Source organism: Bos javanicus, chromosome 8, assembly GCF_032452875.1.
Source record: "Bos javanicus breed banteng chromosome 8, ARS-OSU_banteng_1.0, whole genome shotgun sequence".
Classification (NCBI taxonomy): Eukaryota; Metazoa; Chordata; class Mammalia; order Artiodactyla; family Bovidae; genus Bos; species Bos javanicus.
The window spans coordinates 23,121,353-23,146,489 of NC_083875.1; the positions used below are offsets into that span (position 1 = coordinate 23,121,353).

The following is a 25,137-nucleotide window of genomic DNA, read 5'->3' on the forward strand; positions in this document are numbered from 1 at the left end:
ATGACTCACTTAAAACTTTTTCCTTCACTGAAAGTCCTTATAGTCTGATTTCTCTGAATCTATCTGTTCCTCTCCAGATCACAACTTTTACCGTGTCCCAAACTACATTTTAGTGTAATCAGTTACTTCTCTTTCTTCCAACTGGAGTGTGAACAATTAACGCTTCATAGTAGGCAAATGAAATCTTATCTCTTTACCTGAGCACATAACAGGGTCAATCTAAATATTGAATGGATAAAGAAATTTAAAATATAGTATTAAAAGAAAGAAGGAATATATCAATACCATATTGTTATGGGCAGTTCTATATGTAAGGGGATTCTCTCTAGAGATAAGACTCAGCGGTAAAGAATCTGTCTGCAATGTAGGAGACCCAGGTTCGATCACTAGTCAGGAAGTTCCTTGGAGGAGAACATAGCAACCCACTCCAGTACTCTTGCCTGGAGAATCCCATGGACAGAGGAGCCTGGCAAGCTATAGTCCATAAGGTTGCACAGAGTTGGACACAACTGAAGTGACTCAACAGCAGCTAAGGGGTAAAGTTTTTCATTTTTGTTTTTCAATTTCTCTACTTTTCCTAGATGGGATATTGGATAAACTGCTTCTTGGAGTAAGAAATGAAGTATCTATCTTTCTCTCTTGAAAGGGTGGTTTCTGTCCTTGTATATTTAGGGCACGGTAAAGTAATGGCACGATATGTAAGGCAGAAATCCAGGTAGGAGCCTCTCTTCTGATTGCTCTGGTCTTCTTAGACAATCCTTTTCTGAATTCACCCTTTATGGGCCTTTGGCCCTGTCGATCTGGTGATGGTTAGTCATGCTTTCAATTGCCAAGTAATATAGAAACCACTGGTACCAGCTTGAAGTTATTGTTCAGTTTATAGAAGGCTTAATATGTTGGAAAAATTATGAAAACAATACATGCAAATGGTGTAAATGGCTCAGTTTTATAGTTGTTGTATAACACTTTTTCCCATTGTTCTTTTCAAAAGCTAGCTTGTTATTGTCCCAAATGAGGGGCTGCTGGATCGGTTTTTCTGCCAACTATTAGTGAAGACTTGATGGCAATTTTCCTCATCTCTTTGGATTGTATACTTAAACATTATGGGTAGACAGTAAATAGCCAGCATGTAATGAGTATTTAGAGACAAATAGCCACAGTCACATTACAAGTATGCAGGGAAAGGATCATAATGCAAAAACAGTCCCATGGATTTTCATTAGATGGAAGAGGAATCCAGTTTCTTAGAAGTATGGAAACCTGTTCAGCTAAGTTCTTATCACTGAAGGAGGAGACTATGTACTTTTGGTAAGGGTGGAGCAAGGTTTGAGTAAAGCAAAAGGCAGGTTCCCTTGACTCATAAATCATGTAACTTTTTCTGTGTAAGAGAGCTAAGTGCACGTTGTTTTAGTAAAATTTATTCCAAGTAAAGTTTCAGTATAAGCATTGTACTAAACAAGGCATAGATCCCTGGGGAAATTTATTTATTTGTTCTCAATAACAGATTCATTTGGTTTCATGTCAGATGATTAAGGTGATCATAAATCTGATCAAAACAGTTAATTTGAGAGCATTAAGAACCGAAGTCTTAGCTAGTGTATTATTCCATATAGCTGACATTTTAAAGTAACATCTTCTAATCTATTCTCATTGCTTGGGAGGGAGGAACTGGTGGAGGAGAAAAAGAACAGATGGAACTTGGAAAGAAATAAGCATAGTTCCAGAGCAAATTGTGTAGTTATAGGAAAAATACCTTAAAGGACCCATTTGTGTCTAGTAGAAAGACTAGAGATCTCTTCAAGAAAATTAGAGATACCAAGGGGACATTTCATGCAAAGATGGGCTGAATAAGGACAAAAATGTTATGGACCTAACAGAAGCAGAAGATATTAAGAAGAGGTGGCAAGAATACACAGAAGAATACGATCTTCATGACCCAGATAATCACGATGGTGTGATCACTCACCTAGAGCCAGACATCCTGGAATGTGAAGTCAAGTGGGCCTTAGGAAGCATCACTACAAACAAAGCTAGTGGAGGTGATGGAATTCCAGTTGAGCTATTTCAAATCCTAAAAGATGATGCTGTGAAAGTGCTGCACTCAATATGTCAGCAATTTTGGAAAACTCAGCAGTAGCCACAGGACTGGAAAAGGTCAGTGTTCATTCCAATCCCAAAGAAAGGGAATACCAAAGCCTTTGACTCTGTGGATCACAATAAACTGTGGAAAATTCTGAAGGAGATGGGATACCAGACCACATGACCTGCCTTTTGAGAAACCTGTATGCAGGTCAGGAAGCAACATTTAGAACCGGACATGGAACAACAGACTGGTTCCAAATAGGAAAATGAGTACGTCAAGGCTGTATATTGTCACCCTGCTTATTTAACTTATATGCAGAGTACATCATGAGAAATGCTGGGCTGGAAGAAGCACAAGCTGGAATCAAGATTGCCAGGAGAAATATCAATAACCTCAGATATGCAGATGACACCACCCTTATGGCAGAAAGTGAAGAAGAACTAAAGAGCCTCTTGATGAAAGTGAAAGGAGAGTGAAAAATTTGGCTTAAAGCTCAACATTCAGAAAACTAACATCATGGCATCTGGTCCCATCACTTCCTGGCAGATAGATGGGGAAACAGTGGAAACAGCAACTGGACTTATTTTTCTGGGCTCCAAAATCACTGCAGATGGTGATTGCAGCCAAGTAATTAAAAGACGCTTACTCCTTGGAAGGAAAGTTATGATGAACCTAGACAGCATATTAAAAGCAGAGACATTACTTTGCCAACACAGGTCCATCTAGTCAAGGCTATCATTTTTCCAGTAGTCATGTATGGATGTGAGAGTTGGACTGTGAAGAAAGCTGAGCGCCAAAGAATTGATGCTTTTAAACTGTGGTGTTGGAGAAGACTCTTGAAAGTCCCTCAGACTGCAAGGAGATCCAAGCAGTCCATCCTAAAGGAGATCAGTCCTGGGTGTTCATTGGAAGGACTGATGTTGAAGCTGAGACTCCAGTACTTTGGCCACCTGATGCCAAGAGTTGACTCATTTGAAAAGACCCTAATGCTGGTAAAGATTGAGTGCAGCAGGAGAAGGGGATGACAGAGGATGAGATGGTTGGATGGCATCACAGACTCAACAGACATGAGTTTGGGTAAACTCTGGGAGTTGGTGATGGACAGGGAGGCCTGGCATGCTGCAGTTCATGGGGGTCACAAAGAGTCGGACACGACTGAGCAACTGAACTGAAGAAGAGGAAGGGAGAGAGAACACACTCTTGTGGGTAGGATAGCGTTCAGGAGCTAAAATAAATGAGAAAAATGTCCCCAAAATGCCTCTAGCTAGGTAGATTTCTACCATAGATTGAAATTAGAAGGACAAAGAGATGAGTTTGGACATATCAAGGATTCAATTGTAGCATTCTATAGAGAAAAATCTGATAAAGAACAAAATAGCTTGCTGATGGTTGGGATAAGAGCTGACACCTATACACAGTAGAAACATAAACTTTTTCAAATATCAGTAATTAATTTGGTAAAAATTACCAACATTTTTGAACCACTGGACTCACCAAATGCAGTTCTAGGTACTTATATTCCCTACTCAAATGGGAATACAAATCTTTTTTGCAGCCCTACTTATATGAAGGGTAATTGTAGTCAAATGTGCTATTATAGAGGATTTGGTTAAGTAAATACTGATCCCTTCATACTGTGGAATACTACACAGCAATTAAATTCTTCTAGGTAAAGAGTATTCAAGCTCGTTCATAACATGTTGAATGATATTAAATGGATTACACTGGGGAAAACTGATGTCTCATTATTTCTAGGGAGTAGGATTTGAGGGAATGGAGGGTAAGAAATGAGACCTTTATACTCCCTTTTAATTTTTGGAACCTACATACCATTCCATTTTTTTTCTTCTTAGCTATGTGCTTAAAATTGACTCTTTTAAATTGTGTCCAGTATTTCCATTTTTCTGAAGAAAAGGAAGTTTGTCTTAGCTCAGTCTCCCAGAGTTGGTACTGGAAGATGATGACTCCAGCCTTTGTATCACCAGGGACAGTATGGAGGAACCAAACCACTTCACTAGACTCTGTTAAAATACAAAGATGGGACAGACAGAATTTTGGATAAAAATCATATTTTTCTGATAATATATAAATAGAAAATTTTAATATATGTTTCTCATTTAATGAATAAAAACATTGATATAACTTTAAGAGTAAGTAACTGATTCCTGAATTCTAATGTCTTCTTTGCTATATGGCTTTTCACAGTAGTTTATGGATGAATAAAGTACATCCTGATTGTTTTCTCCAGCACTATTCTAGATCTTATATCTATGTATCTGCGCCTCTTGGTATAAACTTATTTTCACTTCAGTGCAAATATTTTCACTAAAAAGGACTCCTAAAACTCAGTATCTTGCTTTAAACTTACCTTTAACACTTCCAGCAATTGTTGAATAAGTTACAGCAGAAATTTCTGTACATGTATCTATTTCAATCAGAAAGATTTCTCTTAGATAAAATTAACATGAAATAAAAACTTGTAGGATGCAATTTAGGGAAGAAAGACAATTGAGAAAAGGACTTCTGGTACAGAATTAGCCAACAGAGTATGAACCTACAATGAAACTCTACTAAGGACACATTTTGGATGGATCAGAACAATCCCATGCCAATGCCAAAGACAATCATGATGTTGTCAGACCAGCCAGGTTAAAAAAACCTCCAAAGATTATGAACTTACTTGCATTTCTAGCTTATTTATGTCTGTATCTTTCTTACATATTTTTTAAATATGTATTTCAGTATCAAGAAGAAAATGAGAATCTTCATATTTTGCGAAACCACACTTCACAAAAGAGAATCTCCAAATGATCAATAAACTTGAAAAAATGTGATCAACATCATGACTGCTTATGGGATGCAAATTAAAGCCAAAATGTCATACCACAGCACACACACCAGAATCGCTAAAACTAAAAATATTAAATTAAAAAAGTAAAAAGTAAAAAAAATAAAAAGTAAAAAGACATACAATTGTTGATGATGGAAGTATAAACCACTAAAACTTTTGGAAAGTGCTTGGTACTATCTATAAAGATAAACATGTAAACGCACACCCTGTGACAAAGCCACTCCACCCACCCCTGGTCATATATCCACATATGTCATATATCCACAGAAATTTCTGTGTCATATATCCACAGAAATTATTGCTTAGATCCACCAAAAGAAAAGTCCAAATATGCTAACAGAAGCTTTCCTCATAGTAGTCCCAACACATGCCAAAGAAACAAAGCTAAACTACATTAATAATAGAATTGACACATATATTTTGATCTATTCCAACAACATAGTGCATAATAGTAACAATTATTGATACACAAAACAATATGGATGATTTCACAGACATAATATTGAGCAAAAGCACTAGACACAGATAAAGTATTTTAACATTATTTTCATTTATAAGAAGTTCAGAAACTGGCAAAGCCAATCCATGGTGATAGAGGAGTGAAGAGTGGCTAGATTTATGGTGGAGTGTTCATTAACAGAGCTCAAAGTTAATCTTACTTTTGCCTTGGAAACTGTATTTTCTACTTGTTGTAATAATTTTGCATCCTTGTATTTGCTTCATATATTTTTAACTTGTTATTATTCCACCACAGTGTTAAATACTAGAAGGGAAGGTAGGCATCATTTTTTTAAACCTAATTTTTAGCAAGAATACAGGCGTATCTTCTTTTATTGTGCTTTGTAGATAATTGCATTTTTTATGAATGAAAGTCTGTGACAACCCTGCATTGAACAAGTATATCAGCACCATTTTTCAAACTTTGTATCTATGTCACATTTTGGTAAGTCTCATGATATTTCAGATTTTTTAATTATTATGATATTAGTTATGGTGATCTACAATCAGTGATCTTTGATGTTACGATTACCAAAAGATTACTGCTCACTGAAGGCTCAGATGATGGTTAGCATTTTTTAGCAATAAGATATTTTTTAATTCAGGTATGGCATTTTTTTTAGCATAATGTTGCACACTTAATAGACTACAGTATAATGTAAATAGAACTTAGATGCACTGGAAAATAAAAAAGTTTGTGTGACTCACTTTATTGCAATATTAGCTTTATTGCAGTAGTCTGAAACTGAACTTGCAAATCTCTGAGGTATACCTGTATTCCACTTTATCATTTCTCCTGTTTATAAAGAAACCCGATTGATATTATTCTCATGTTTCTGTTATTTCTCACTAGTTTGGGGTTTTAAAAGATGATGCATATATTACTAATTTCTTTTTTAATAAATATCACATCAAAATATTTTAGGTGAAAGTTTATTTTTTTCATATTAAATACTGATGAATAGATTGTTTTGAATTGTTCCCAGTAGTTGGATCAAAAATCCACATTACTGATTGCCTTATCGATTGTGGTAACTAACTTAGAAAAAAACTGTACAAAAATCTTCCATGTACCATCCTATTGAAATAAATCAAGTATGTTTACAGAAATCTAGAATAAATAATGCAAAATGAAGAGGAAAAGGTAAGGTTTAAAATTGGGGTGTCAGCCTAACATCAGTCCTGTGTGGTTATTTACTATCTAATCTGACAGTATCAGACATCCAATATCATTATTTTCTGAAAGAAGTGGAACTTTTTCCATTCTGATTTTAATAACTTAGCTTTGTCCTCTGGTGTCTCTTTGCTAAGAAGCATATTTGAATGGATAACCACTGGTAAAAAATGTGTTAATTGTATTCCCTAAGGCTGAGTATAACATTGTGTTATGTTAGCTAACCAAATACACTAAGACATGAATACCTGCAGTTGATTGATTTGTTTACATTGACTCAATGAGCAAGTGCCTTCTGTGACTAATGTTATTCTGCCCTCTACTGTTTCAAATTGAAATCATGGTTTTTCCAGTGGTCATGTATGGATGTGAGAGTTGGACTGTGAGGAAAGCTGAGCGCTGAAGAATTGATGCTTTTGAACTGTGGTGTTGGAGAAGACTCTTGAGAGTCCCTCGGACAGCAAGGAGATCCAACCAGTCCATTCTAAAGGAGATCAGCCCTGGTTGTTTTTTGGAAGGGATGATGCTAAAGCTGAAACTCCAGTACTTGGGCCACCTCGTACGGAGTTGACTCATTGGAAAAGACCCTGATGCTGGGAGGGATTGGGGGCAGCAGGAGAAGGGGACGACAGAGGATGAGATGGCTGGACGGCATCACCAACTCGATGGACATGAGTTTGAGCGAACTCCGGGAGTTGGTAATGGACAGGGAGGCCTGGTGTGCTGCGATTCATGGGGTTGCAAAGAGTCGGGCACGACTGAGCGACTGAACTGAACTGAACTGATACATTTCAGGTGGAGAAGAAAATGGCAACCCACTCCAGTATTCTTGCCTGGAGAATCCCATGGACAGAGGAGCCTGGCAGGGTACAGTCCATGGGGTTGCAAGAGTTGGACACGACTTAGCGACTAAACCACCAACAATACATTCCAGGAAAACAGCTTCAAGGTAGAATTTTTATGAAATTTTCCTCTTAAAAAGAAAACAAGCAAAAAATAAAACAATATAGAAAACTTAATGTGTATCCATCATCAGGTAATTAGCAGAAATATTTTGACTCATATAAGATTTCAGATTTACATTATTTAGCACATTATGTCATTTAAAAGGTTTCAAAGCTATAACATTTCAACTCAGTTTTAAGCTTTCACAACCAATAGTTTCAACAATAGAGTTCAATGATAGCTTCTCTGTGCCATTTTCTGAGCGGAGTAACTTATCTTCACACCTTAATAAACATTTCTCAAAGCCATAAAAAATAATAGAACATATAACATATTCAGACATTAAAAATAGCTGACAAAGTCTTAATATTCTAGGTGCTCTTTATACACTGTTTCCTTGTAGACACTAGGATTTTTGCTACTGTAACCCAGTAGCTTTCAACACACAAACAAAAACAAAGGCACACACATGAATCCCCCAACACACACACATGTATAACCATTCACCCATATTTGAATGATACTGACTGGCTGCTAGACCAACTAAACCAAATTCTCCCAATACTCACACCTGTTTCCACCCAGGTTATTTGTTGACTGTCTGAATCGACAGGTGGAACTGACTGCATTTCCCCCACTCTCCAGTCATTATCTCTGCAGGATGTTTTCCTGTTCTAACATTTCTACTTGGGATGGATGTGGCTATAAACACATATGCTTTTTAATGGTGCTTTCTAAACTGCAGCTGCCTGCACATATTTCCAGCTTTCTTTTATAGATATAAACAAAGGCATTAGTTTAGATACAAGGTAATATCAGAACAGGATCAATATACAGTGGAGGAGCATTCCTGGGATCTGTGACTCAAGCACTGCTGCTTTATTATTGCAGTCTCCTTTCTTAGTTCTTGTCTATAAAAGCACATCCAGCTCTTTATTGGTCCATATCCTCAAATTTGTTACCTAAAAGTGTGGACTTAATCATTCTTTGACTTACGTCATGTGTCCAGAGATTCTCCCTCATCCCAAGAAAAGATACCTCACTGAGATTCAGCCCAAAATCAACCAGGGAAATACAGGTATTCTTTGTTTCCAGCATAGATCTCACACAGAAAAACATCAACTTGATTGCAGTTTTTGTGTGCATTAAAAACTGAACACATGAGAACATTACATTTGAGAAATTGCATGTATGTTTACAAAATAAAATTTTATACATGGTAATGAAAACACTTTGTTCTGTAAGATATAAATACCATATACAAAATAAATACATGGTAACTGATTTAAACCTGTCAGGCTTAAATCACTGAGTATAATTCATATTTCTCTGCTTTTAAGGTCACCATTGCTGATTCTAGACTTCAGTTTTCAGCTGGTAAAGCAACTTCTAAAATACATGAAAACCTGAACTTTGTAAGAATCATTTTGCCACTGTTTTGTGAAAGCTTAGTTCTCTTTCTTTTTTTTCCCCTTGATTTTACAAATTTGTTAATGAAGAAAAAGTATCTGTTGATTTTCCACTGCATTAATTTCTTAAACATGGAGCTCTGTATCCTTCCCCCTTTACAGAAAGGTTCGTTCCTTGAAAGTAGATCTTCACAGCCAGTTTTGAATCCTCACTTCTAGCAAGTTCTCTTCTAAATTGTTCTCTTGTCTCAAACACATCTCCAGCTGTTCCAGATAGTGATGATGTCCAATGTGGAATTTCCCCAAGAGGGTCTTATCCCAAACATCCTGGGCCTCTGTATTGAAGATGCTGCAGAGATATCTCAGGGAAGACAGCAGGGTGTGGGCTTTCCTGAAACTGCCCAGCATCCACTGGATCCCAGATATCAGTCAGGCCTGTTTTCCAGAAATTAAAGATTCAAAGCACTTTTTTGTTGTTGTTGTTGGAGAAACAGTAAGATATGCCACTTGTCCCTACTACCATGTGTGACACCTCACTACTCAGGCAAAATTTGGGGCCGTTTTTGTGTAGACTTGTGAGCTATGTTGGTGTTGCACCTGCTGTATTTACTGCATTTCTGTGTGTTGGTGGATTTCAGGAGTGTCTTGATCTCTGCAGAAGCAGACATGGCAGATGGGGAGGATTGAGTTGTGGCCACGTTCCTAATCACACACCTGCCTCTCCCTGACAGTGCCCCGTGATCCCCCACAGAAGCTCATGGTCACCCTAGCTGCAACCCTGTCTTCCTTCATCCTTTCCACATTTGACCACATGTGTCTTGAGCTGCTGAAGTCCTGAGCTTGGGCAGGACCCGTGTACAGCTGGCTGGCAGCTCAGTACAGGCAGCCGCTCAGTCACCCCTAGTTCTGCTTCAACCCAGCTTCTTGGTTCTCCAATAATTTAGAACCTACAAGTTAATAACATCTGACCATTAAACAGGATATGACTACAAAGGTTTTAGGGCAAGGTGACAGTACGAAATTAACTGGGAGAAGTTTTTCCATTAAATAGAATTTAAAATTTAAATTTAAAAAAGAAAAGTATACATATATATGCATACCAACCAGCCAAATGGGTGGGTCATTTGTGAGGTATGTATGACTCTTTAAGTCTCAGACTATGAATTTCTGCCATCATTTCTTAAATTTGAATTTATGTGACCACTAAACTCTCTTGCTCTGTTCTTTTTTCCTGGCTAATGTTATAACTTTCCCATATATTATTTAATAAAAGTTCTTAGCCTTAGGTTTTGGGAGAAAGAATCTTTGATTCCATTTCTTTCTTTCATTTTTATTGAACGTCTCTTCTTTGTTAGTTCAGTTCAGTCACTCAGTCAGGTCCTGACTCTTTGTGACCCCAAGGGCTGCAGCACACCAGGTTTCCTGTCCATCACCAGCTTCCGGAGCTTACTCAAACTCATGTCCATTGAGTCGGTGATGCCATCCAACCATCTCATCCTCTGTCGTCCCCTTCTCCTCCCGCCTTCAATCTTTCCCAGCATCAGGGTCTTTTCCAATGAGTCACTTCTTCGTATCAGGTGGCCAAAGTACTGGAGTTTCAACTTCAGCATCAGTCCTTCCAATGAATATTCAGGACTGATTTCCTTTACGATGGACTGGTTGAATCTCTTTGGAGTCCAAGGGACTCTCAAAAGTCTTCTCCAACACCATAGTTCTAAAGCATCAATTCTTTGGCGCTCAGCTTTCTTCTGGCGCTCAGCTTTCAGCACTCAATTAGCCATTTGGGGATCCACAAATGTTTGTGATTCTCATTAAGCCAATGTTCTTAACCTTAGAACAATGATAAAACTAAGAAATAATGCAAGCAACAATATTTAAAAACAGAAAGGAATATTTGACTTTGACTTCCTCAGTCAGAAGCATTAAATGAGTTTTAAAGTAGCTGTAATAAAACTGTGTAGCAGTGAGTAAAGTTCAGTAACCATATTAATAAAGCAAAAAAAAAAATCAAAAATTGCCATATTAGCAGAATTAATTAGATGCTGATCATTAGCTAAAGATTTATGCAAAAGACATACCTCTTGTTAATGAGAAAAGAAATGATATTTCAATAAAATATCCCAGAAAACTTGCCTGACACTCGAACAAAAAGCAATTTAGATTCTCATATCATAGATCAAAAAAGGAAAAAAAAAGTTAATGAAATACTGAATTTAATATAAAAACAGATGAATAAGAAAGGGCACCAAATACATACCAGTTCAAAAGAGGAATGAATGTGACTAGGGAGAGGCTTGATTCTATGTCGTAAACAGCGCTTGGCAAAATATACAAGAGACTGTCTAGTTATGTGTACACAGGAGAAATGAAAAACACATATCCATCAAAAGAAAGTGTCTATAACATAGAGAAAATGTATATGTCAATGATTAGAGATTAAATTACCATTATAAAACTAAAGGAAGTAGCAGATAAAATGAAGCTTGATTGTAAAACTTGATTGAACAAAGAATTTAAATTAGCAGGCAAATGGTTTACTGTTGAAATTCACTACAAAGTGACTAATTAGAACAATGCTAAATTAATTTTTATCCAAAAAAGCAATGTGTCAAGTATCTAAATAAGCAATTGTTTAAATCAAATAAGTCATATATTTAAAATGTTTTCTGGCAATTCATCCATCCTTCGAAAATTATTCTTAGAAAACATGAGAAAAATGTGCACAAGCATTTTAACCCATAATCTCCTCAATGTGCCATCTTGTTTCACTGCTCCACTTCACAAACAAAATTTCATTTTCTATACAGTGTTCCTAATTCTCATTCTTGTGTTTCCTTTTCAGCCTACTCCCATCTGGTTCCTGCCCCATTAATTCTGCTAAACCAGATCCTGCTAAGGTCACCAGTGGCGTATGTTTCAGGTCCGCTGGGACAGGTCAGTCCTCACCCACCCTGTAGGCCCCACCGTGTCTTTGAAACACACTCCTTCCCTTCAGTAGTCTCTCCCCTGTTCATCCTTATGTCATTCTCACTGCACTGCCCCCTACCTCAGTGCCTGTTGCAGACTGTCCTCTGCTTGACCCTTAGTACTGAGGGTATGAAGGATTAGGTGTAGGTCCTCTTCTCATTGTCCATTCTATTTATAAGTGACCACTCATCCCCATGCCCTCATTACCAGGCACACAGTAAACAATTTAAAACTAATAATAATTTAAAACTTTGTGGGAAGCCCCACAGCCAGATGAGTCCAAAAATTACCCATGTAGTCTTGCCCCCAAAAGTGTCCCCAAAGTATTGATGGAAGAAAGAAAAAAAAAATTACTTAACATACAGGAAAAGAAAATGACAACCCATTCCAGTTTTCTTCCCTGGAGAATTCCATGAACCAAGGAGCCTGGCGGATACAGTCCATTTCAGTTCAGTTGCTCAGTCGTGTCTGACTCTTTACGACCCCATGGACTGCACTACGCCAGGCCTCCCTGTCCATCACCAACTCCAAGAATTGACTCAAACTTATGTCCATTGAATTGGTGATTCCATCCAACCATCTCATCCCCTTCTCCTCCCGCCTTCAATCTATCCCAGCATCAGGGTCTTTTCCAAAGAGTCACTTCTTCACATCAGGTGGCCAAAGTATTGGAGTCTCAGCTTTAGCATCAGTCCTTCCAATGAATATTCAGGACTGATTTCCTTTAGATTGGACTGGCTGGATCTCCTTGCAGTCCAAGGGACTCTCAAGAGTTGTCTCCAACAGCCCAGTTCAAAAGCATCAATTCTTTGGTGCTCAGCTTTCTTTATATAAGGTCTAACTATCACATCCATACTTGACCTCTGGAAAAACCATAGCCTTGACTAGATGGACTTTTGTTGCCAAAGTAATGTCCCTGCTTTTTGAGATGCTGTCTAGGTTGGTCATAAGTGACAAAATGTGGTCGACTGGAGAAGGGAGTGGCAAACCACTTCAGTATTCTTCCCTTGAGAACCCCATGAACAGTATACAAAGGGTATAGTCCACGGAGTCACAAAAGAGTCATACTCAAATGAGCAACTGACATGTGTTTCACCTAGAAATTAGAGATCTCTGAGCGTGTCAATTCCCAGGCAGATTGATAAGAAGTCTGGGGTCCCCAAGGATGAGAGAGGGGTTTGGGACTCTCCAGGTGGAGGTAGGGTTCTGAAGTTCTCAAGGAAGAGAAAAGAACAAACTTTTTTTCTACATTGCTGTGTCTTAGTCAATAGAACAGTGTATCTTGCTTGAGGACATGTTTCTCCTTAACAAGAACCTTTGATTTATCTGAAGATGTATATTATTGGAGTGGGTCTGGTAAGATCTTTCTATTATTAGTTCTAATCTCATTATCTTAAAATGTATTTGGTAGGAGTGGGTCTAGTAAGATCTTTAAACCTTGAGACATTCTTTTGATTTATTGTAATAACCAATTAAAAAAGTATATAGCTCCCTCGCTAAGGCTAGCGAGTGGGGCACTCTCTGTCCCCCTTCTGATGCCTATGTCAGAAGCTTTCTCTCTTTTTATACTTTAATAAAACTCTGCTATACAAAAGCTCTTGAGTGATCAGCATGGTCGCTGCTTCCGGAGCTAAATCTTCGGAGATCAGGAATCCGACATTGTTCACCATAAGCTATCAGCTCTCCCATCCCTTAATTGGATAGAAGCAATCTAAAGATGCAGTCTGTAACCTGAAGCAGAGATTTGAGAGATCTAGTCTATATTGAAGCCCTTCCCTGCTACTTGATCAGTGTACACACACACACACACACACACACACACACACACACACACACACTCGCTCTCTCATCCTGGTTTACTTCCTCAATTACTGTAGTTCATTACCTTACTAGTTGTCAATTCTACCCAAGTAGGTACACTCCAGGATATTGGTTGCCAACAATTGTATTTTCTGAAATAGCCTTATTTGTGTCTGTGTTCTCTCTTACTACTGGGTCAAGGTGGAAGGTGAATGCAAGTGCAGTTATTATTCAAAGGGGACATTGAGAGTTTTCTCCTGAAGTCAAGCAACGAACAACGTACTGTTTAGGAAAGAGTTAATGCGCCTTCAAACAGGAGCTATTTCCTCTGATTCCCCTTGCATTTCCCTACCCAGAATGCCAAGGTCAAGGCTCCAAGGGTGTTAAAGTAGGTAAAGTAAATGATGAATGTGTAACTGTTAGGTAGGTAGAATAGGGAAAAGGAGTCCAAAATGCCAGTGGCTAAAAGACAAGGAAGGTCAAAGGAAGGTCCAAGGACCAGAGTGAAGACTTCAGACAGAACAAACAGCACTCCTTGCTAAGCCCAATTTGCATAGGGTAGGCCCAGGTGGAGGAAAAAAACATATAAAAGGAGGAGCCAAAGCACACACTCTCTGTCTGTCCCGCATGCGTGCGCTCTGTCTCTCTCTGTCTCTCTCTGTCTCTCTCTCTCTCTCACGTGCATGCACGCATGCTCTCTCTCTCTCGCTCGCTCTCTCTCTCTCTCTCTCTCTCCCTCTCCCTCCCTCCCTCCCTCCATCCCTCCCTCCCCACGCACTCCTCCACTCTCCTCTCTTCCAGTCTTTGGGTTGGCATGCCCTCACACTTCGAGGATGGATTAAAAACATATAAAAGGAGCCAAAGCGCATAAAAGGAGGAGCCAAAGAGCTCTCTCTCTCTCCTGCGTGCGTGTGCTCTATCTCTTTCTCTCTCTCCCCCTCTCTGTGCACTCCTCCACTCTCTTCTCTTCAAGTCTTTGGGTTGGCATGCCCTCATATTTCAAGGATGGATTAAAAACATATAAAAGGAGGAGCCAAAGCGCTCTTGCTCTCTCTTTCCCACATGCATGTGCTCTCTCTCTCTCTCAGTCTCTCTCTACCTCCCCGTGCACTCCTCTACTCTCTTCTCTTCGAGTCTTTGGGTTGGCATGCCCTCACACTTCGAGGATGGATTATCTTGCTATCTTCTAAATAAAATAGAGCTGTAACACTGATTTGCCTAAGAGCTGTAACACGGTTTGTCCAAGACCCGAGAGCTGTGACATGCCGAGGGCTTTAATGTCCGTTGCTCCAAATCTTTGTTGTGACGAGACAAAGAACCGAGGAACATACATTCGCGTGACATCTATGGTGCCGTGACTCGGATATAACCTGGCTGAAACAACCTCCACGTGGAAGAGGCCAAGCACAGCAGGAGCCCAACTCAGCAAAGCTCCTGCGCTAGAAGCAGAAGGCGAAGAAACCCAGTGCAGGGGAAGGCCCATCGTGCTGGAAACCAGGACAGCAAAAAACGAACTCAGCAGAAAGCTCACACAGCCCAGTCTCAGATTCCAGAAGACCTCCAGTTAAGGTAAGAGGTCATCACTCCTGTGGCTGGTGGGACCTTTACAATCTCTCGTTTCTTGTTTCCTCGAACCTCCCACGAACAGGTGGGCGGCAGGGGGCACAATTGAGGGACTCTGGAGAGGCTACTCCTCAGCATGTCCCAAAGGCGCTATCTGCTGAGCCCCAGTAGCTGTTAGCAAGCCGGTGGGGGTTCTTCTGTCCTTTCTCTGTGCCAAGGATCAGACCAATGAAACTGTGAACACCGGGCAGATATTTAGCAAATTTTCTGGCGGGCTATGAAGGGGATTCCTTGGCACGTTTCTCCCACTGCTTTTTCCTCATGTCCTTCAGCTCTCTCCCGGGACTCAAGCCCAGCCAAAACTAATGAAACTCAGGCTCTGATGTCTCATTGCAAAAATTCATTGGCAGACAAAGCGATAAGAAGTGGATTTGTTAGGATCCAGAGAGAAGCCCCTCTTCAGGGTGTAAACCATTGCCGAGGGCAAAGGCTGGGGCCATGGAATTAGGGCTGGCTAGGTTTTGTGAGGGGATGGAATTCATATGCTAATGAGTGAGAGGATCATCCCAGCCATTGGGGAACCACCTACTCCTCCCTTTTTTGACCTTGTGCCTCAGAGCTGTCCTGCCACCTCTGGGTGTGTGTGTTGGCTTATAGATTGGGGATTAAGGTTTACTTGAATTTGACTTGTCATCTTGGACCCAGTTCAGTTCAGTCTCTCAGTCGTGTCCGACTCTTTGCGACCCCATGAATCGCAGCACACCAGGCCTCCCTGTCCATCACCAACTCCAGGAGTTCACTCACACTCATGTCCATGGAGTCAGTGATGCCATCCAGCCATCTCATCCTCTGTCGTCCCCTTCTCCTCCTGCCCCCAATCCCTCCCAACATCAGAGTCTTTTCCAATGAGTCAACTCTTCGCATGTGGTGGCCAAAGTACTGGAGTTTCAGCTTTAGCATCATTCCTTCCAAAGAAATCCCAGGGCTGATCTCCTTCAGAATGGACTGGTTGGATCTCCTTGCAGTCCAAGGGACTCTCAAGAGTCTTCCCCAACACCATAGTTCAAAAGCATCGATTCTTTGGCACTCAGCTTTCTTCACAGTCCAACTCTCACATCCATACATGACCACAGGAAAAACCATAGCCTTGACTAGACGAACCTTTGTTGGCAAAGTGATGTCTCTGCTTTTGAATATGCTATCTAGGTTGGTCACAACTTTCCTTCCAAGGAGTAAGCGTCTTTTAATTTCATGGCTGCAATCACCATCTGCAGTGATTTTGGAGCCCCAAAAATAAAGTCTGACACTGTTTCCACTGTTTCCCCATCTATTTCCCATGAAGTGATGGGACCGATGCCATGATCTTCGTTTTCTGAATGTTGAGCTTTAAGCCAACTTTTTCACTCTCCTCTTTCACCTTCATCAAGAGGCCTTTTAGTTCCTCTTCACTTTCTGCCATAAGGGTGGTGTCATCTGCATATCTGAGGTTATTGATATTTCTCCCAGGATTCTTGATTCCAGCTTGTGCTTCTTCCAGCCCAGCATTTCTCATGATGTACTCTGCATATACGTTAAATAAACAGGGTGACAATATACAGCCTTGACGTACTCTTTTTCCTATTTGGAACCAGTCTGTTGTTCCATGTCCAGTTCTAACTGTTGCTTCCTGACCTGCATACAAATTTCTCAAGAGGCAGGTCAGGTGGTCTGGTATTCCCATCTCTTTCAGAATTTTCCGCAGTTTATTGTGATCCATACAGTCAAAGGCTTTGGCATAGTCAATAACCAGTTGATTTTAATTGGTTTACATTATACCCTTGTGCTATGTCATTCTTTCAAAGGTTGTGCTCTGACCCCTTCCCTCCTGTTTCATGCTCTTTTCCTGAGCCCCATCCAGACCCACAAGGTTGCCTCTACAATCTTCTGAAGAGACAAACAGAAAATAGCTGGCCTTAGGAGGGAAATACTCTATAATATCCAACCCCCTAATCCTACTCAATACTGGTCACACTGGAGATCTTGGGGACGCCCAACTCCAGTCCGGGGGTCCCAGGAGGTCATCACGCCTTGACCTGCCTAGGGATCTGGTCCTTGAAAGGTTGTCATGCCTCAACCTGTTTGGGGATCTGCCAGTCCCAGGAGTCCCAGGAGGTCGTCACGCCTCGACCTGCCCAGGGACCCAATTCTTGGGAGGCCGTCACGCCTCGACCTGCCCGGGGATTTGAGCTCTAGGAGGCTGTCACGCCTCAGCCTGCCTGGGTATCTGCACCCTGACCCGGGGATGCCTGGCACTCAGGTTGCAACAGTTCTGGGTAGGATAAGCTTCAGAAAGACTCACCCCTAAGGAAGTCTACCTATGGAAACAGAAAGAAGCCTATTACTTGTGGGACTGTGCCCAGTCTCAGCAATAACTCAGGAGCCCAATTAGAACCCCATTGCTTTCTGGAAAGGCTAAAAGAGGCACTCCAAAAGTTTACCAATCTGGGCTTGGACTCTTACAAGGGACAAGTGATTTTAAAGGACAAATTCCTGTCCCAGTGTGCATCAGATATCAGAATTAAGTTACAACAGCTGCAAAAGCAAGACCCTGCTGCCTCTTTAGATGAGATGGTCCAGACAGCCACGAATACCTTTTATAACAGAGAACAAGAGAAGGAGAGAAAGAAAGAGACAAGGCATGCCCAGATGCTGGCCACCCTCCTGAGAAGCCCTATGGCAAACCCCGAGTCCTTGAAGGACAAGGCACGATCTGTAGACAGGTGGGGCATTGGGCCAAAAAGTGTCCAAACCATGACAAGTCTCCTAGAATGGCTTGCCACAAATGCCATCAACTGGGACATTGGGTGGCACTCTGCCCCTGGGACCCAAGAGCCTCAAGGTCAAGCACCAAGCCTACCCTCACGATGGTTCAAGAGGACTGAAGCAGCCCGCTCCAGCCAGCCCACCTGTCATGGATACCATCATGGAGCTGGAGCCAAGGGTGCAACTGGATGTGTCAGGTAGGTCCGAGAATTTCTTAGTTGACACAGCGGCTACCTACTCTGTCTTGATCTCCTACTCTGGAGCCTTCTCCTCCCAAACCTGGACCATTCACCATTCACTTGAAGATTCACCCAAGCACTTCTTTGTTGCTTGGATGGACAAATATTTTCCCACCAGTTTCTGGTGGCCCCTGAGTGTCCTACTTCCTTATTGGGAAGAGATATACTCACTAAACTGGGGACCACCCTTGTGATGGGAAGTTTTTCAGCCCCTAGAGCTCTACAACTCCTGGTTACTACTGAAGAACCCATTACACCTTCAATAGAGAGGGACCAAAAACTATGGGAAGACAAAATTAACCCCCAGGTGTGGGACCAGGGGATTCCTGGACAAGCCCACTAAGCTGAACCGGTCATCATTGTCCTCCAAGATCCCACTTGGTTTCCTAACTGGAAACAATATCCTCTCAAAAGAGAGGCTTGGGAGGGACTATAGCCTATAATAAATAAATTCCTTGCTTGTGGGCTATTGGTTTGCCATGTAACACCCCAATCCTCTCCGTAAAGAAAAAAGACGGAACCTGGCGAGTGGTTCAAGATCTCCGGATCATAAATGAAGCTGTTGTCCCCCTCCATCCCACAGTACCCAATCCCTATGTAATCTTGGGAGAAATCCCACACAGTGCCAAGTGGTTTACAGTCTTGGATCTCAAAGATGCATTTTTTTTGCATACCACTGGCTAAAGAATCCCAATACCTTTTTGCCTTTGAGTGGGAGGCCCCAGGAGAAAAACACCAACAGATGACTTGGACAGTATTACCTCAGGGGTTCAGAGATAGCCCCCACCTGTTTGGACAGGCCCTTAGCCGGGATCTCCTAGATCTGGACCTGGGACCTAATGGGAAACTATTACAATACGTAGATGACCTACTAATCTGTTCTCCAGATGAGAAAAGTGTCAACAACATGCAATTGTCTAAACTTCTTGGCAGAAAGGGGATATAAAGTCTCCCGTGCTAAAGCACAGATGGTCAAGACAAAGGTCACTTACCTGGGAGTTCAGATTACACACAGGTCCAGGAGGCTGTCCTCTCATCAGGTACAAGGAATCCTCCAGTTGCCCTCCCCCACATCTCGAAAACAATTGCGAGCTTTCCTGGGGCTAACTGGATATTGTAGAATCTGGATACCCAACTATAGTTTAATTGCCAAGCCCTTATAGGAAAGCTTAAAGGGACGGGATGATTCAATCCCACTGATGTGAGGAACTCCTCAAAAGAAGGCAGAGGCTACACTAAAACAGGCCTTAACTCAGGCACCTGCCTTGAGGTTGCCAGACCCAGAAAAAGCATTCCAACTTTATGTCCATGAAAGAGAGGGAATAAATAGCCTTGGGAGTGTTAACTCAAAGGTTGGGATCTGAGCCCCAGCCAGTAGCTTACTTATCCAAGAGGCTGGATCCAACTACCCAAGGCTGGCCCCCCTGCCTTCGAAATCTTGCAGCTATTGCAATCATGATAGAAGATGCTTTAAAACTTTCCTTTGGGGGCAAACTATTTTTACCAGCCACCAAGTAAAACAACTCCTAAATGGGAGAGGCCATTTATGGATGTCTGATCAAAAAATCCTCAGATATCAAGTAATACTGATGGAAAATCCAGGCCTCACTATATCCCCTTGTGAGGTTCTTAACCCAGCCACCCTCCTCCCTACCCCTGAGGGCCCTCTCCCCTTTCACTCTTGTCTAGAAACCTTGGACTGGACAAAACCACGAGAGGGATTGTCAGAAGATTCTCTGACCAATCCTGAGGAAATCTGGTACGGTGATGGATGCAGCTTTGTCTTGGATGGAAAAAGAAGAGCCAGGTATGCAGTAGTCTCCAATTTTGAGACCATAGAGGCTAAGCCTCTGCCACCAGGTACTTCAGCCCAATTAGCTGAGCTCATAGCCCTGACTCGAGCTTTAGAGCTGGAAAGAGGAAAAAGAATAGCCATTTACACTGACTCCAAGTATGCCCTTTCTGGTGCTACATGCACATGCGGCTATTTGGAAAGAAAGGGGCCACTTGACCACCCCGAGTGTCCCCAATCAAATATGGTGATCAGATTCTTCGACTCTTGGAGGCAGTTCATCTGCCCACTGAGGTTTCAGTCTCCCACTGTAAAGGACACCAAAAAGGGAACACAGAAGTGGCATGAGGGAACCAAGCAGCTGATTAGGCAGCTAGGAGAGCAGCATTACAGAACCATGACCTAATAGGGATTGCCAACTTAGTTCCACAGACTAATTTGCCAGAAACTCCTTCATATACTGAAGGTGAGATTCTTAAAGCTAAGAGCGAGGGCTTTCAAGAAGATCATATGGGGTGGTTCCAAAAGGAGGGACTCCTTTTTCTGCCTGGGAACCTCCAATGGAAGTTGGTTAACTCCTTACATGCCACTACTCATTTAGGAGAAAAGGCCCTCCAAAGATTACTAGAAAGGTCCTTCAGAGGAACAGGCTTCCAAACAACTATAACACAGGTTGTTCCTCTTGTCCCACTTGCCAATTAAACAACCCCCAAGGAGCTCAAAGACCCCAGCTGGCCCAGCCCATCCAACGACGTGGGGCCTACCCAGGAGAGGACTGGCAGATGGACTTCACCCAGATGCCAGTTTCTCAAGGGTATAAATACCTATTAGTTATGATAGATACATTCACAGAATGGATTGAAGGCTTTCCCACCTGGACTGAGAAGGCTGAGGACGTGATAAAAAAAAACTGCTCCATGAAATCATTCCAAGATTTGGTCTGCCCAGGTCATTACAAAGTGACAATGGGACATCATTTACTTCTAAGGTCACCCAAGGGGTCTCGAAAGCATTGGGCATTACTTAATATCTCCATTGTGCCTGGAGGCCTCAATCTTCAGGAAAAGTAGAAAGAGCCAATCAATTCTTAAAATGAGTGATAAAAAAGATAACCCAGGAGACCTCCCTGGGATGGAAGGAGGCTTTACCAATAGCTCTCCACCGCACCCGCATTGCCCCTAAGGAACAGGTTGGTCTTAGTCCTTATGAGATGCTATATGGGAGACCTTTTGTTTATGTCAATGACCTCTTCCTAGATCCAGAGGTTCAGACCCTCCAGTCTTATACCATGGCCATTGGGCAATTCCAACAGGATATACGCTTGTGGCGTATGAACCAGGACCCAAAAGATTCTAAAGAGTCACCACTATGTGCTCCAGGAACTCAAGTCCTAATTAAAGTCTGGAAAGATGGGTCCCCAAAGGCTCAACTCCAGCCCACATGGAAGGGCCCCTACCCTGTAGTACTTTCTACCCCCATAGCAGTCAAGGTACCAGGACATGACTCCTGGATTCACTACGCATGAGTCAAGCTGTGGAAGAAAACAGAAAAGGACACTCAATACACCTGTGAGCCCCTGGGAGATCTCAGATACCTATTCAGGACTACCAATGAGTGTCATTCTAATGAACACCCCCAAAATCTGGTTTATGGGGATAAGATTTCTCAGGATAACTCTAAAGAGCTAACACAGCTTGACAGAGACTGTACTCCAAAACAGACAGGAGATAGATCTTCTGATCCCTGAACAAGGAGGGACTTGAGCCATCCTGGCTATGTGAATTTAGAACTGACTAATGTCCCTACTAGTCCTTGTTATTGCTATATTGATGATACTTATGATTATTCCATGTACTGTCAATTGTCTAACCTGTTTTGTCTCTGCTGAGGTCAACCAGCTACAACATGTGGTGCCAGTTCAACAAAGATATAAAACTACAGCTGACCAAGGGAAATATCACACACCCTTGGACACCGCTATAGGACTCTGAGGATTGAGACTGGCAAGAGGGGGAGTCCCAATATCCCTCGCCATCCCAGTTCAGCAGGAAGTATCCAGAAAGACCTCAACACCGCTTTTCCCAAAGAATTGGGCCTCCCATCTCTTGAGGTGGGAATGTTAGGTAGGTAGAATAGGGAACAGGAGTCCAAAATGGTGGAGCTAAAAGACAAGGAAGGTCAAAGGAAGGTCCGAGGACCAGAGTGAAGACTTCAGGTAGAACAAACAGCACTCCTGGCTAAGCCCAATTTGCATAGGGCAGGCCCAGGTGGAGGAAAAAACATATAAAAGGAGGAGCCAAAGCATGCACGCGCGCGCGCGCGCGCGCTCTCTCTCTCTCTCTCTCCCTCCCTCCCTCCCTCCCTCCCTGTGCACTCCTCCACTCTCTTCTCTTCGAGTCTTTGGGTTGGCATTCCCTCACACTTCGAGGATGGATTCTCCTGCTATCTTCTAAATAAAATAGAGCAGTAACACTGATTTGCCTAAAAGCTATAACATGGTTTGTCCAAGACCCGAGAGCTGTGACGCACAGAGGGCTTTAATGTCTGTCGCTCCAATTCTTTGTTGTGACGAGACAAAGAACTGAGGAACATACACTCGTGTGACACAACCTTGGCCAGATGAGCAACCTGGAAGTGAAAAATACATCCTGACCTTTCTCTCCATGCAGCTTCCTTAGGCCAAGACATGTCCTGCCTGAAGCTGGGAATATTTTCCTCTCTAAAATACGAAAGCTAAGGAAGCAGGCTTTTTCAAGTTTTTGGTTCAGTTCTTGCAAGGGAAGATCCTCCCCTAGCTCTGAAGAAAATGCAAATAAGAATACAGACTTCTGCCTAGAAGAGCAAGAAGCCTGTTCTACAGACTTGATCAGTGTCCTAGTCCATCTGAGCCGGTAGGTGGCACGCTTCCCCCGTAATTATTTTTAGTAGCCTCAAGAGGAAAAGGGATCCTGCTTTCTAGTCCATTTTGGCCAAGGCTGTTGTTACAGTATTGTAACAAGGACATTCTCTCATTCCCAAAAGTATTCATCTCAAGAAAAACAATAACCTCTTACATAAGAGTTTCTGAAAAGCCTAGAACTTTGACTCAAACTTTTAAGTGGTGGCTTTGCACTGTCAGGGCTTCCCTTGTGGCTCAGACAGTAAAGAATCTGCCTCCAATGTGGGAGACCCAGGTTTGATCCCTGGGTGGGGAAGATCCCCTGGAGAAGGAAATGACAATCCACTCCAGTATTCTGCCTGGAGAATCCCATGGACAGAGGACCATGGTGTGGCAAAGAGTCGGCACAACTAAGTGACTACGCTTTGCAATCTTAAGGAGAAATTGGTAGCCAGAACCACAAAGAAACAGGAAAGAACTGTATGAATGGCTGGTGCAGGGGAAGGACCAGTGAATCTGGAGAGCGTACTGGGAATTGCTACGTTGTGAGGAAGTACCGGCATACTTTGTTTTATCCCATTTTCCAGATAATTGCATTCTTGACACATTGAAGGCTTGTGACAACCCCGTGTCAGGCAAGTCTATCAATGCCATTTTAAATAGCCCTTGCATACTCTGTCTCTGTGTCCCACTGCAGTAATTCTCAGGATAGTTCAAACCTTCACCGGCAAAAAACTCTGAAGGCCCAGATGCTCATTGGTGATTTTTCACTATTAAGTATGTATGGTTAGGCCATTCAGGATGACTGTTCTCTTACTCTCTGTACATCCCCTTCCCCACCAGTACACCCTATGCACATGACTGGCTTTTCTCTGTACTTGTCCCAGGGCCCAGATTTGATCTCTTTTGCCAAAGGGGTGGTGAGGGGCGTGTGCCTCTACTGCTTTCCATGATAATTAATGAGCCCACATGATCTCAGTCCCCCAATGATCAGCAATCTCTCCCCCATCTCCCTCTCCTCCTTCCTCATTCCCTACTTCCCCACCCTCTACTCCCCACCCCTCCATTGCTCTCAGAATGAAGCCTTTCACCATGTATTAATACTTTCCACCCTCAGTGCATCACACATGGTGGGGTGTTGCTCCAGGACCTTGCTTCAGACATGTAAGTGCCTACCATCCATTAAACAATCCCTGCCTCTGTTCTTGATGGCAGATTCTTTCTTTGGTCCTGAAGCTGGGCAAAAGCCTGCAGGGTACAACCAACAATCGGTGGCAGGCAGGAAACAGCAGAAACTCCTGTGAGTGCCAAGATACAGGATCGGGAAAGGAAAGTTATTGAGGGCATACACTAGCATGTGGGGCCCAAAAGTTGCTGGGTCATCCTGAGGTGGCTGTCCACTAACCAAGGGGGCCCAAAAGTTGCTGGCTATAATCCCAAAACTGTAGGGTATTTCTGAGGTGGCCATCCGCTACCATATGGTGCCCAAGAATTGCAGGGGGAATCTCAGAAGCAACAGGGAAATCCCTGGCTGGCTGTCCACTAGAACATGGGGCTTTGAGTGGCTGTCCTTGTTGAATGGGGGCTGCCTAAAGATCTAGAGGACAATGGCCTCTGCCAGCTCTGATACTGTATCAAAGTGACCCTTTTGTAATTGGTTAAGCCAGCTTTCTGGAAGGAATTGGTATTTCTCTTGTGCCTTTGCCATATAAGTGATCTACCTGGCTCTCTGGAACGTTAATGGTCTCTGATCTCTAAGAGTAAGGAGAAAAAAGAGCTTTTAGGTAAACTCTATAGAAATAATTATATTTAGGTAACGTCTGTCTAAAATAGTCTCCCCAGATTTTGATGACTTGAAACTAAGTAAAGAGAAATCATTGACTTTCTGTACTGTGTGCTTGGTTGTGGCAGCCTCTTTGGGACCCATGGGCTATAGCCCTCCAGGTTCTTCTGTCCATGGGGATTCTCCAGACAAGAATGTAGCCCAGCCCCCCTCCAGGGGATCATCCTAACCCAGGTCTCCTGCATTGCAGGCAGATTCTTTAGCAACTGAACCACCAGGGAAGCCCAAGAATACAGGAGTGGGTAGGTAGCCTATCCCATCTTCAGGGGATCTTCCTGACCAAGGAATCGAAC

The 25,137-nt window shown here is 42.3% G+C and overlaps 1 protein-coding gene across 1 annotated transcript in view; it reads left to right on the plus strand.

Annotated features, from left to right (window-relative positions):
• The window catches only part of IFNE (interferon epsilon), an 88,575-nt gene extending 65,141 nt beyond the window's left edge, over positions 1–23,434 (plus strand). Inside the window, exons 2-3 of the transcript XR_009737958.1 lie at positions 6,960–7,555; positions 11,803–23,434. The gene's annotated coding sequence lies outside the window, so the exon portion shown is untranslated. The remainder of the gene's footprint in view (positions 1–6,959; positions 7,556–11,802) is intronic.
• The last annotated feature ends 1,703 nt before the right edge of the window (positions 23,435–25,137 follow it).